Source organism: Pavona decussata, unplaced genomic scaffold (assembly GCF_977016875.1).
Source record: "Pavona decussata unplaced genomic scaffold, jaPavDecu1.1 SCAFFOLD_92, whole genome shotgun sequence".
Lineage (NCBI taxonomy): Eukaryota > Metazoa > Cnidaria > Anthozoa > Scleractinia > Agariciidae > Pavona > Pavona decussata.
The window spans coordinates 685,611-699,786 of NW_028145509.1; the positions used below are offsets into that span (position 1 = coordinate 685,611).

General features: G+C 39.8%; 1 long non-coding RNA gene across 2 annotated transcripts in view; it reads right to left on the reverse strand.

Moving 5' to 3' along the window:
- The window catches only part of LOC146473702 (uncharacterized), an 83,670-nt gene extending 75,088 nt beyond the window's left edge, over positions 1-8,582 (reverse strand). For both annotated transcript variants that reach the window (XR_014866289.1, XR_014866288.1), the window contains exon 1: positions 6,852-8,582. This is a non-coding gene — a long non-coding RNA (uncharacterized LOC146473702). The remainder of the gene's footprint in view (positions 1-6,851) is intronic.
- Between the last annotated feature and the right edge of the window lie 5,594 nt (positions 8,583-14,176).

The following is a 14,176-nucleotide window of genomic DNA, read 5'->3' on the forward strand; positions in this document are numbered from 1 at the left end:
ATTGTTTACTTCTTGGCAGATATTATATTTACTCCTGCAAATACAAGAACGTTAAACCATCGTTAATTGAATATCTTAATCAAGTTAGATGTAATTTAAAAGTAGAAAAACATGTTTCTATTGTTACAGGAACACAAAACGCTTTCCAGCAAAAGTGGCACCAAATACTTCAGTCATTATAACTCCTTAATCTTTCCTTTAAACAACCCATAAAATAGACGATTATACTTGAATAATTTGAAGGTTCTCCTTTAACAAAAAAAAAAAAAATAAATAAATAAATAATAATAATAATAATAATAATAATAATAATAATAATAATTAACCCTTTATTTCTTGGCCCTTTAGTTTCTTTTTCCTTGATGTTCCACTTTTGGTGTAATTTTTTTTTCTTACTCTTATTAAGTAATAACGTATCTGTTAGTGCTGTTTCTCTTAGTTTTGTCTTTATTAGTAGTGTAACGTTTAGTAGAACCGTTTTGTAAAAGGTACATGTAAACCGTCAGATATTACCTAAAGTACTGTAATTCTTTGTAATTAATCTAACTAAATAGTTTCTAACATAGTCTTCTATTGGCATGTCAATATTGTACTGTATTGTAAGTATTGTAAATGTAAGGAAAGTATTGTATAATAAAATAATTAAAAAAAAAAAAAAAAAAAAAAAACTGTGTTGGGGCACTATGCTTACAACTGGGCGAGAGTGACAGTTCGAACTCATAGATTTTCATGAAAATCCAAGCGGATTCAAACCGGAAAGATGTAAATGGTGCATGCCAGTTACAAGGCATTCATCGTCATCATCGTCATCATCATGATCGTCATCAAGAACTTTTCTTTCAAATATGGTATTCCTCCATCACAATGCTCTTCCAAATAGCCGTGTAACGTATTTGTTATAAATTAATTTAAAATAAAACTTAACTATCAAATAACCGACCTAACCAATTACAGTAAGATATAAAAGTACAAGAAATAATGTTTAAGGGTACTTCCTGGGTTCGATAGGGTAAAAAAGGGAAAAAACATTTTTTTCAACCAAATAGAATTTGGGGATTTTATCTAACATTTACTGAAAAAAAAATTGAAAAATATTAAAAAGCGCGCGAGATATTTAGGAAAACGTATTTCCATCTAAAAGTAAATAAATAAAAAAGGTGTCATAATCTTCTTAGTGCGAGACGCCCCAGAGGAGTTTTCGCGGCAAACGCTTCATCCGGGAGCTCTTATTTCAGAAATAAGCATATTTTGTTTACATCTCGCCTCCAGAAAATTGTCACTTCGAATTTTCTATTCTTCGCCGGCGCTTCCCACATGGAAAAGTCATCAAAAAACGAAAAGAGCCTGTGGATAAAATCCCGGAAGAAGCCAGGGCCTAAGAAAAAGGGAAAGATAGGTTTCAGCGAAGATCGAAAACGTGATCTTGCAGAGAGCAACAAAGGCTCTTGGTTCGACCAAGAAACTCTGGTCGACGTTGAAGGTTCTGTCGAAGGTGATCACGAAGAACTGGAGCAGCAGCCTTCAAATTAATCCACTGTTATTGGATCAAGTACACAGAGGTCGATTGCCGTGCAAACGTCCTGCAGGGTAACTTTGCAAGCGTCCTGTGAAAATATCAAATATCATATTCTGGATCCTCTGGGCCGATTTCTTTCTTCTGCAGCGAGATAAAACCAAATAACATTTTACTGCGCGTTTGTAATGAAACATTGGAATAAAATCAGCAAGAATTAGACCGATGAAATAGAACTCAACAGAAGCGTATTAAGGCTGGTTTCCATATGATCGCAGATCGCAGATCGCAGATCGCAATAAGGTCTGCGATCGTCTGCGATCATATGGAAACTACTTCTGCGATCGTCTGCGATCCTGCGATCGTGATCGCAGACGATCGCAGAAGATAGAACCATGTTCTATCTAAAGACTGGTTTCCATATGATCGCGGATCGCAGATCGCAGATCGCAGATCGGAAACAATCGCAATTGATCGCAGACGATCGCAGGAGATAGAACATGGTTCTATCTTCTGCGATCGTCTGCGATCACTATCGCAGGATCGCAGATGATCGCAGAAGTAGTTTCCATATCATCGCAGACGATCGCAGACCTTATTGCGATCTGCGATCTGCGATCTGCGATCCGCGATCATATGGAAACCAGCCTTTAGATAGAACATGGTTCTATCTTCTGCGATCGTCTGCGATCACGATCGCAGGATCGCAGACGATCGCAGACCTTATTGCGATCTGCGATCATATGGAAACCAGCCTTTAGCCCACGTGTAATACTGGAGATAGCGCGTTCTGCATGGCCCTTTCTCTCGCTTTTTGCTCCGCTCCACGCTATCTTGAATATTTCTTACGAAGAAATCACCATCGTACCTAAATAACAGTAAAAATGCGATTTTCTTGCATTATACATTTTCTTTGATACGAAATGAATAATCGCTTTAGCTTGAAGCGTTACTTACATTACACGCAATCAAAACGAACAACCTACCCAATAGATTTCATCTCTGTTATCAGTGCACTCCTCCGAGGAGTGCGGCACAGTTTGGCAAACTCTCCGCTGACGCGCTTCTGGTTTCGTTAGCCTTGGTTTTTCCCCGTTTTCCTGGTTGATTTTTACGTTTTCCTTTCGCCACTTTCCCCATCTCGCTCGATCACAACAGCGGAGTCTAAAACGTGTCTGCAACGCGATACTTTTTCCGCGAAATTCTGTGCTATTGTTGTTGACGCCATGGGGTCCTGTTGCTCGATTGGCTCGCCACCTAATGAGGTGTCATAATCTCCTGTGGAGGCCTGTTTTTCTTGCAAACCTTTATCGAGCGAAAACTCGCACTTGAATTTTGGCAGAGTATGACGACTTTGAACGAATTAATAGGGTATGTAGTTTTGACGGATTGTCGTGAAATTTGGCCAGAAGATTTGAGGAATAATGACTAACAAAAAGGTGTCAGGGAATTTTGATTTTCAAAATATTTTTCCCGTGGCGACTGTTTACGCAACACGACTCAAATATTTTTTGCTACTCAAACTTTAGACGTGGATATCTAAATAACCAATCAGAATTTCGAAAAAGCCTGACACCTTTTTGTTGATTGATGCCTTGTGAATAACACTGTAGAGCGATTTTGTTCTTCGCGCGGCGTTTGATAACCGATTAATTCAATGAAACGACCATCGGTCGATTCGAGGTTCTACTGGCTCCTGGCACTTAAAAAAGGAAAAAAGCGCTCAATTATATTTTTTATAGGAAACCACATTTATTAAGCTTTATAATGATATATAGTTTGTTAGGGGTTTATTAAAACTTGCGCGCGTACGATTTTTTTTCCAAAGGACACCCGCGAACCCAGGAAGTATCCTTAAGACTTAAAAGACTGGACAGATGGTTTAGTTTCAATTTCGTCTGGTAGACCATTCCACAGGACAGCTCCACGATAACTAAAGCTCCGCTTAATAACTTGAGGGTGAGATCTAGGAATAAATGTCTTTCTAAGAGCTGCTTCTTGAATTATATGAATGAATCTTGGATGTTGATACAAGAAGGCTTTAAACTCTTTAAGAGAGCTTTTTAACTCTTGTCAATTCTAATATCTACTTTTAATGCAGCATTTTACGTGGCGAGCTTGAATTACGCATTGCTAAACTACGAAACATTGTTGCAGACGCAAATGTTTCCCAGTACAGCACCGCGAGGAACATATTTTGCAGACGCAAATCATACTTCTATCACGCACGCAACAAAAACAGTGACCCTTATTTATACACGATAGTTAATTAAAGAAAACTTTTTTGAATCAGATCACAAATATCCTTGCTTCACGGACGGAATGCTTTTTTTCCCCGAGACATAAGTTTCAAAGTTTATCCACCGAGGGGGGTATTTTCGAACATAACTCTGTCCCTGATCTCTTCCGACGGATAGTCGCAGTTAGTTTGTGACTTGGTTTCTGGTTTAGCCACCTGAGCAGCAAAACAGTTTTTATGCTACATGCTAGTTTAGCCACCTCAAGTGTTCCCGAAACAGCGTTTTCCAGTTTAGCAAGGTCCTCATACTTTGATCGGCGAACGGCCTTAAAGTAGTGCCAGTTTAATAAGAATCAGACACCCGCCTAACATACCGTTTATGCAGGAAATTTTTAAGCAATTTTAGCAGCCACTTCGCGGACCATCGACGATCTCAAAATGATTTGAGATCCAGTTTTAAAATGCTATGAACTGGCGGGAGAACAGCACATCCGCCGGTTTTCAGCAAAAAACCAAGGCAAGAATTTATGCGTGCTAACGTCACATGCGCTCTGCTCTTGTCGCAACACAATAGAGTTTTAGAATCGCGATTATGGCAAATTGTGAACGTGAGATAAGCGTCTACCTTTTCTTGAAACACTGAGCACATAGAAAACAAAAGTGCAAAATAATTTTGGCTTCTGATGCAAACGCAAAACTTCTCAACTGTACTGAGAAACTGAAAACAGTGGGCGGCAAATATAGGATAAACATGGTCAAGCGGTCATTTCTGCCGTGTGCCGTGAACGTAAAAATCTCTCTATTAGCAATGGCATGTCCGTAAATCACTACAAAAATCGATGCTAGGCGCCCAACGATTTCTAAACAATACCGATTAATATCGGTGCAAAAGTCGCAGCTAATTAAGAGCGCTCACCAATCATCGCGCGATAATAAGAGCAAGAGTGTTACGGACTGTGCCTACTAATAAAGAGCTATTTTAGCGCAGTTTATGACTATGCGGGAAAAGCAGATTTTAGCAAGGGCTATTGACATCCAAAAAGAAAATGGAGGAGGGGGGACCACAAATTTTTGGTAAAAGCACTGCAGTAATTCTAAAAAGCTTTAGGGCGGTTTACAATTGAGTGTCGTATAACCAAAACCAGAGTTATTACTCTGGCCAATCGCAACAGATGTAAACAACACAACGCGCCAATCAGAATTCGAAGCAACCAAATGTAACTGGCGCCAAGTGCGGGAAAACGCGTGCGGCGAAAACATGATTGGTTTGGTTTGGATTCCCATTGGTTGAGAAAGTGTCGCGAGTTTTGATAACCAATCACAGAGCGTAGTAATGCAAAACCAACGCAAACGCGAAATTACTTTCGACACTCAAATGAAAACCGCTCTAAAATACATTACAATTTAAAGGTACGGCATTTTATTTGTCAAATTGAAGCTTAATTATCTCTGAATATGTGTGGTTAATCTAATTTTCGTTTTGAATTTCAACTGTCCCTGTTAAGAATCTTCTTTTCTTGCGCGCATAGTCATAAACTACCCCAAAATACCTTTGTTTTTGTTTCATAGTTGTTTTAAGCAACTTCTCCGTTGCAGAGAATTGAAGAATGTCTAAAAAATGTAGCCTTAGATTGGACCGTGCAAACCAATGACCTTGTAAAACTAGTGTCATACGATTGTTGATACTTGGTTTAACGCACGATCGAGTTTAAGTCTGACTGTGGGATCAAGTTAAGGACGGAACTAGACAGTGTTGATAAAACAAGTTACGAGGCAAAAGAGTCGACGAGTGCGCTTACCAAATAAGACTTCGTCGAAGTTATTTTAGTCACTTCGGCGTTTCAGCGGCGAAGAAAGCCTAAAAGTCGATCCTTGAATGGGACCGTGCCGTTAACCAATGACCTTGTAAAACTGGTGTAATAAGATTGTTGATACCTGTGGTTTAACACACGACCGAGTTGAAGTCGGACTGCGGGATCAAGTTAACGACGGAGCGAGCACGGTGATGGAAACCATGCTCCGTAAACGTCTCCTTGAAAATGCAAACAGCTAAAAATAATACTTTCCGGGAAAAGTTTTTCTTATGTGTCAGCAATTGCATTGATCAAGGTTTCCCATTTAGTGTAATATTAGTACATAACGTTGTATCAAGAAACGCGAACTCGTTCGGACGAATATTTCATAACGAACAATGGCGAGGTTGTCGACAAAAATGAAAACAAAATATGAAATGTTCATCTTGTCTATGACGAGAACCTTGTCTTCGACGTGAATTGCACCACCAACCTCTCCGCAATACAAGCTTCGAATTAGTTTATATAATACTTTGCCGTGAGAAAACAGTTTACCACTCAAAGAGTTTTTGTTTGGACATTGTTTTTAAGTAGGATGTGTTGTATAAGGATGGTTATTTGTTTCAAAATGTAATCCCTCATGGCATACTGGGCAGAGTTACAAATTGGTTGAAACAGCGAAATCAGTTGATTGCTTTTCCAAGTAAGGCGTCAATTTGCATTACGGAGTTCCAAAGACTGATTTGCAACGAAGCCTCGTTAAAGAGACGAGAAAATCATAGTAACGTATTCGTTTATTAAACTGGTTTTCAGAATGACATAAATTAGCATGCCCACAAGATCAGGAGCCGACCAAGGTGACAAGATTGACGATGACAGAAGCCTTAAAGAACAAGAGGAATACCCATTTTTCAGGTGTTCATAAACGTTGTCAGTACAACTGTGGAAGTCCGCATCGATTGCAGTCTTTTAAAAACTGCGATAACCACGGTGTATGCCCAAAGGCAAAAATGTAATCTCCAAACTGTATTGAATTGCGATTAAAGACGAATTCCGAGCGAGCAATGGACAACTGAACGAATAGTTGTGATAGTACCCCTATAATCAAGTCCACAGCCAAATGCGGAACTGAACAAGACGACCACATCAGTCTTTGGAAAGTATGATCCACCCAAACTGTTGTTCACGTTGCTAGCGCCTCAGCGCATCCGAAACAGTGCCAAGTTCCCATTACCACTAAGACAAACACAGAGCAAGGAAATTGAGCCAAATGATGAGAACCACAGAGTGTTGAAATCCCACTCACCTTTCATTGCCGAGTTCTCATACGCGAATCAACTCCAAAGTGCCCAGTTTCATGGAGTTAGAACCTTTGAAAACTCTCGCCACATCCAGGCTTCAAACACGAAAACTTAGCGCGCCAGCCAGATACACTCTATGAGCAGCTTTGGAATTTCCTCTCTGTTTCAGCGTGATAGCGATGAGGGCTTTATTACTTCCGAGATTAGTCAAAACAATCCTCACAATATGTCATAACAAAAACAAAAAATACAATTCTGTTTGACCCCCACGCCCCCAAGGGATCCATAATTCTAACCCAATTTTCTTTTGTAAAGCCGCGTGAAGAACATTTCAAACCGCTCACAAGAAATTAAAGTGGCTTTTATTTGACTGGTTAAACTATGTCGATTGATCAACAGAAATGTTAAACAAACTGCACTACAGAATGTAATGCTCACTAGCCGGCTTTCGTTCAAAAAAAGAAAAAAATGAATCACTTTATTCAAGTGTCAATGTATTTAGCGCAGAGCACAAATTCGGGACACTATCCAGATCGAATTGGAATTTAGAAATGTTAGTTTTTGAGGAGAGAGGATAACTGGCGTACCCGGAGAAGCAAGGGCGAGAACCAACAACAAACTCAACTAACATACAACACCGAGTCCTCAAATCGAACCCGGGCACGCAACGGTCACAATCTGTAGGATTTCTTCCGCCTGCTCAGACGTTTGAGTCATTTTGCATGGCACCAAAGCAAAGTACTTAGAGCAGCTCAGGCCAATGTCGGAAATATGAACCGAAAGACTTTGAGCAAGTCTACCAAGTGATACTGAATAGCCTTCTTTTGAATGGTCGCAGTTTAGGATTTCATCCACTAACTACAAGCTAGGAAGCAAATCAACTGCTTTGGATGAGATTCTGGGAGATAAAAACTCATTAACCGTGTTTCGGGGTATCTGTATAAGACCGTGCTAGTAAGTACATACTACATACGTATTCAATAATTCCAGCAGTCGGAAGACTATACAGGATATTAAGAATATTAAGAAGCGGTCAGGGCGGTAGAGGGAAACAGAACAATATATATATGTCTAACTAGCTGGCAAACTAAGCAAATAAATAAACATATTTATTTTTAAGTACATTTATATGTTCGACACGTGAGGTTTTTATCTTTTTGTACACCCGGCCCACCCATTCAAGCCATTCTATAAAGTACGATCTGGTATTTCAAAAGATATGACATACCTCTTTAGGCAGGTCTTAATAAATGATTTCCTGCGGATCATTTTACAATAGCCACATGTCACCTTCAAGTGCAAAAGAATTGGAAGCGTTTCTCACTTGTCATTTCTGGCGATTCACACATAACCGAAGTTCTGAAAAAGAGTCAATCCCCAGTAAATTTTAAAACCAATGGTAGGGAAATGTGATGCGACTGAAGCAACGAGCGAAAAATGTGACTGAACTGAATTAAGTCAATGCTGTACTGACCAGAATCCACGTGAAAGCAGTCAGTATCGGCGAACACGCGTTCAATCAGATAAAAAAATTGTGCTTCAAGTGTAAACAAAAGATCACATAACACTTAAAACATTGTAAATAAATATCACTCAAATGAAGCTATTAAATGAAAAAAAAGGTACTTGGTATGTAGAGCTATATATTGCGCGTGATGGAACGCATAAAACATCTAGTACGAAAGCCTGGCGCTAAAAAAAAAATCTTAAATCCTTAAATATTAAAAAAAGTTAGTGATATCAAACAACTTAACTTCCATTCATCAGAGAGAAGCATAAAAGAATAGCCGGAAATGATCGATCAGAAAATTATTGCAACATGTTGATGCAACATTGTCCGGCATCTTTTGTATACCTGCCAACTCTCAAGCATTATGCGTGAGTCTCACACCTGGGGACTAGAGACATCGATCTCACGCATCAAGGACAATTTCTCACGCCTGACTCGCAAATCCGGACGAGTTGATCTAAAAAATCTTCATTTCATTTCAGATTTGTTATGTATTATTTCTTTGCTCCCTATAACAATCGCAAAAGCATTCAAATGTCTACAATCCGTTTGAATCGTAAGTGTTCAAAGGTCGTCAGAATATCGTCGGATATTTTCGGCAACTTTCGGAAGTCTTCGGGAAATCGTCGGAAATCTTCGGAAGTGGCTCGGACGTTTTTGGAAATCCCGGTCATGACGAGACAAAAATCTCACGCGTTTGACTCAGAAAAAGTTGGCAGGTATACAATTGTTGAAGCCAACATGTTGCACTCGTGTGGCCACCATGTTGCACGATGTTGCATGATGCTGGATGATGTTGAACGAAGTTTGATTTCCATCCAACATCGTCCAACATTTCTTTTGCTCTCAGGTGTGAATAACGACGTTGCATTCGTTTGGCCACCGTCTTCAACATTGTTGAACGCGCGCATGGCGAGAATTTGTATCCATGGCGATGATTTATTGTTTATATTTGCTTCGCGCGTTGACAAATGAATGTCTAAGCTACAGTATGGCGAACGAACAAGCGATCTCCCTTCAAATAGAAAGAGAAAGGGCGAAGGAGTAAGTGAAACTGTAATACCCTGAAAAGAGAGATGATGGTCCGGCGACGCAGAGGTCGATCGGTCTCGTGTCATTTTATGGGCAAACCAATATGGAGCAGGTTTGTTTTCTTAGGACTTTGGGAAGATTTTGGTTCCAGACCCTTGATTCCAAGTGTTGCATCAAACATGCTGCATTCGTTTGGCCACCTCGTTCAACATTGCGAAACATCGTCCAACGCTGTTGGATGATGTTGCAATCGTTTGGCCGGGCCTCTAGAGTGCTTAAGTGAACCCATGAATTTTCTTGTTGGTGTTAGCCCTATAGTTAGGCTACGAGGCCACATTTGAGGGCGCCTATGGACCCAAAACAGCACGGGTTTTTCTTTACAAAAATTACAGGTACCGTACCACTTTTCAACGGGCACATACCATTTTTTACCTATCATGCAAACGGCCCTTTAGTTGGTAGAGCACCGGTTGGCCGAATCAGGAGGTTGCATGTGTTCGATTCCCTCCGAGGTCCAAGATTTTTTCTTCTGCCTCCTGTAGTCTCCCATTTACTTAGTAAGCCTAAGGCTTAGTAGCACAATTCATGGGTTTACTTTAGCAAAAAGATACACTGCCATTTGCATTGAGGCCTTAGTACTAGCCGCACAACATTCATAAAAGAACAGATATGAGTAAAATCCGCGAAACGTAGGACACGACAAGAGACCGCCAAGAACAATTAGAAGGGTTACTCTACATGGCTAGGCCAATTCCAAGGTGACCATTACCCCCACCCCCTCCCTCCCCCTTTCTTGGGGGCAGTTGCTGGGCATTTGCTATCCAGGCAACTGCTTATTGTAACTCTGACCCTGAAGAAGACTAGTCGTACTACAGTCAACTCTCTCATGGCGACCACTTCTCGTAAGCGACCACTTCGTAAACAACCGTTTTGTTTCTCAGGTAAATACTGTTTCAAGAGCTGTCTCGTAAGCGACCACCACTCAAATTTCTTAAGGGACCGCGACCACTGTTGAGGCCGGAAAATTGACATATTCTTTTGTTGTCTGTTTCTGGTAAGTGACCACCCAACATAATCACGTATGATCGTCAGTTAATCTTTACTCAGAAGTAACAAAAGTTCAATTATTAATGACGCTACCCCGGAATGCTGACAGATAATAACAGTTTACAGAAAGAGAAGTTGGCTATATAATTAGGACCAACTAGATCTGTAGGTAAACCGCGCGGGAATGGTTACAGTGATCTCTTCCAAAATGTTATACAAAGTTTCATGAATAGATGTGACAAAATCTAATAAATTAGTTTCTATTTTCTTATTTTACCTGCTAAGGTAATATTTTTATGTAATTAATTAATCAATCCAGTATTAGACTTATTTTGTTGACCTTTCCCGTAAGCAACCACCTCCCGTAAGCGACCACTTTGTCGTGCCCCAAAGGTGGTCGCTTACGAGAGAGTTGACTGTAGTTGAAATATTGGTCCAAATAAATAAGCCCTTTGCGTAATGTCAGCCCTGCAATCAGTTTGATTTATTGCTAGTGTCAAATTGCCCCATCCATGGGAGGAGTCCAAAAATGCATTTTCTCGGAAACCAGCAACAGAATCTCAATTTCAAACAGCAAAATAATGATTAATCAATGAAATGGCATTGTATTGCATTTTAAAGCAACGGAACCTCATAGTAAGTAATTCAAGGGCCGATCTTCCCAAATACTGCAATGACACATAATCATTTCATGTTTACCTTCGGATTCGACGTAAAGCTTTAAAGGGCCTTTCTTCCGCCAACAGGTCGCTTTAATTCGAAGCAGCATCTTCCTTTTATTATCACGCATGCATGATTGACGTGTGAATGTGTGAAAACGGCACGCTGGAATGCGAATGCAAAAATATTACACGAAGGGCTGATAATGAAGGTAGAGTAATATTTGAACGGATCAAATCTCTCTTTCGACAGAAATATGGGGTGCATTCTTCATAAAATCACACTCGGAACTCAACTGACTTGAGCGCAACCCGCAAGTGTGTCGAAACCCCGTTCAGCGAAAAAATTCTAGAATCGACAAGATGAAAATGTAATGACTGATCAAAACGAAAATAAAACTATCACGAGTGAAAACACATATCTGTCTCGTTGATTTGGCTTTTATGGGTCAGTATTTCGTCGAATACCGTATATATACGTACTGTATTCATCCACAAACGATTATTGAACTAATATAGCTCCAGTACCTTCCAATGGCGATCGAAGCTGACCGCGGCAAATTTTGCCGAAGTCCGTTCGCTAGCTTGTGTGACAGGCACAGACTGTTAAATTCTTGGGCTGGGAAGATAAAAATAGTGTTCATGAATTCAAAACATCAGAAATACTGTACTAGACCATTGGCTATTCGCACAAACTTAGCTTATGAGGAGTTCGCGTAGAATTTTTCTCGGCCGACGTGACATGATCGGCACTTCGGATGAACGTTGAAGTTTACGTACCTCGACGTTAACAATTATTTGTAGCTTCCCCCATTGAAGGTGATTCCTATTCGCCTTCAAGAATTTAATTCTTGAAGGCGAATACCTTTAAAAAGGCGAATACCTAAGCAAACGGACGCGAGCTAATAGGTCGATTAAAAGGTCGATTAACGTCCGCACTGTCACCTCAAATTACTTGTGTTTGAAAAATGTGCCTGGTGTCATGTGATACTATCAAAGGGCGAAGGTCAAAGGTCAGGTTGATGATGACTGGCAACAAGGACATTTTGATTTCGAATTATGAGTTGACAATTTGGGAAATTTGTGTGGTATTTTCCACAGGGAAATTTTCGAATGGTATTTTATGTTTGCGGCACATAAACCTGACCAAAACGGTACTTTTCAGACCTGCCTTATAATTATTTCCCAATAGTTCAGACCAATGTTAAAGGCAATGTTTATCTGCTTTTATTAGGTGGGTTACAAGACTGCATGCGCAAAGTTTTGAGCTCAGAATTCCACACTATAACGCGGGTCAGGAGCCCATGAGTTGCGCGGGTAGCATACTGTGCCAAAGATCGATACCCTATTTATTACCAAAATGGCGGCAAATGGCTAAAATCTATACCCTGTTTATGACCAAAACGGCTGAAAAACCATGCCCTTTGAGGCCGCATGCACATACCTACATCGCCCATATAAGGGAGTACCCCACCCCCGGACATATTTACTCCGCTGAGAACATTAGTACAGTATATCAGCTATATTCATGACTAATAATTTGCCTTTCTAAACATTTTTTTTTAAAGGGTATTGATTTAAGGGTCAGGTCATAAATAGGGTATCAAATTCTTGGCCAGGTCATAAATAGGGTAGCGAAAATCCCAGATTTGGGTCATAAATAGAGTAAGGGTTTTGGGAAGCGGGTTGCACACCCCTACCCAATTAATTTGAGAGTACCTCCCTGGGAAGTATTTATATTTTTTTTATCTCAAAGCTTAAAAATTTAGAGCTCTCGTTTTGCATTTGGTAATTGTTTGTCTGCCGTAAGACTGATTATTCTCGAAAGTCCCGGTAACTTACCGGGTCCGATAAGTATATTTTTAAATGTTTTTTTTTACCGATTACAAAGTGATTACAAAACATGGTTCTAGAATTGTTAGATTTTAAATTTAATATTCAAAGCTAACAAAAGTTGACTTCTGTTGAGAAACAATTATCCGCCAAAGACACTTACATGTAAGGGCCTGGTAAGTCACCGGGACTTTCGAGAAACGGGACCCAGTACTGTGTAACTTCCTTGACGGTGCAGTGAAAGCTAAATTTCAAGCCCACCTGTATTCAGCAGCCAGCTCATCCTAGGAGATCCGTGGCACGGGCTTTGTCGGTGCGAGGAAATTTTAGGACGGGCGGGAGACCAGCAACCCGTGGCGAAATTAGTAAGGCTAACACTCCATTCGGCTCTGGATCTCTTGGGGTGGCTCAAAGAAGACTGATTGCTCCTAACATGAATTTCATTTCAACATAAAAAGTTGAACAAAAAAGCAAATAATAAAATAAATACACGAAGGAAGGAATAGACTTGCTTACAAGTCGAGTTTATATTAAAGAGCGCAATCGTCAGAGTTCGGGCGAGCGAGCCCAGAGCGTTCAATGAGAAGTGAGCAAGCGACTTTGAGAAAGTCGAAGGAAGGAAGGAAGGAAGGAAGGAAGGAAGGAAGGAAGGAAGGAAGGAAGGAAGGAAGGAAGGAAGGAAGGAAGGAACGAACCAAGGGGAAATGGATTTTCTCTTGAACGAACCGATGAATGAACGAATGAATGAATGAATGAGTGAATGAATGAATGAGTGAATGAATGAATGAATGAATGAGTGAATGAATGAATGAATGAATGAATGAATGAATGAATGAATGAATGAATGAATGAATGAATGAATGAATGAATGAATGAATGAATGAATGAATGAATGAATGAATGAGTGAATGAATGAATGAATGAATGAATGAATGAGTGAATGAATGAATGAATGAATGAGTGAATGAATGAATGAATGAATGAATGAATGAATGAATGAATGAATGAATGAATGAATGAATGAATGAATGAATGAATGAATGAATGAATGAATGAATGAATGAATGAATGAATGAATGAATGAATGAATGAATGAATGAATAAGGTAGGTAGGAAGAAAGGAAGAAAGGAAGAAAGGAAGGAAGGAAAGAAGGAAAGAAGGAAAGAAGGGTGGAATGGATGGATGAATGGATTTATGAACGGTTATACGAACGAATGAATAAAACCATATACTTTTAGTTGAAGATCT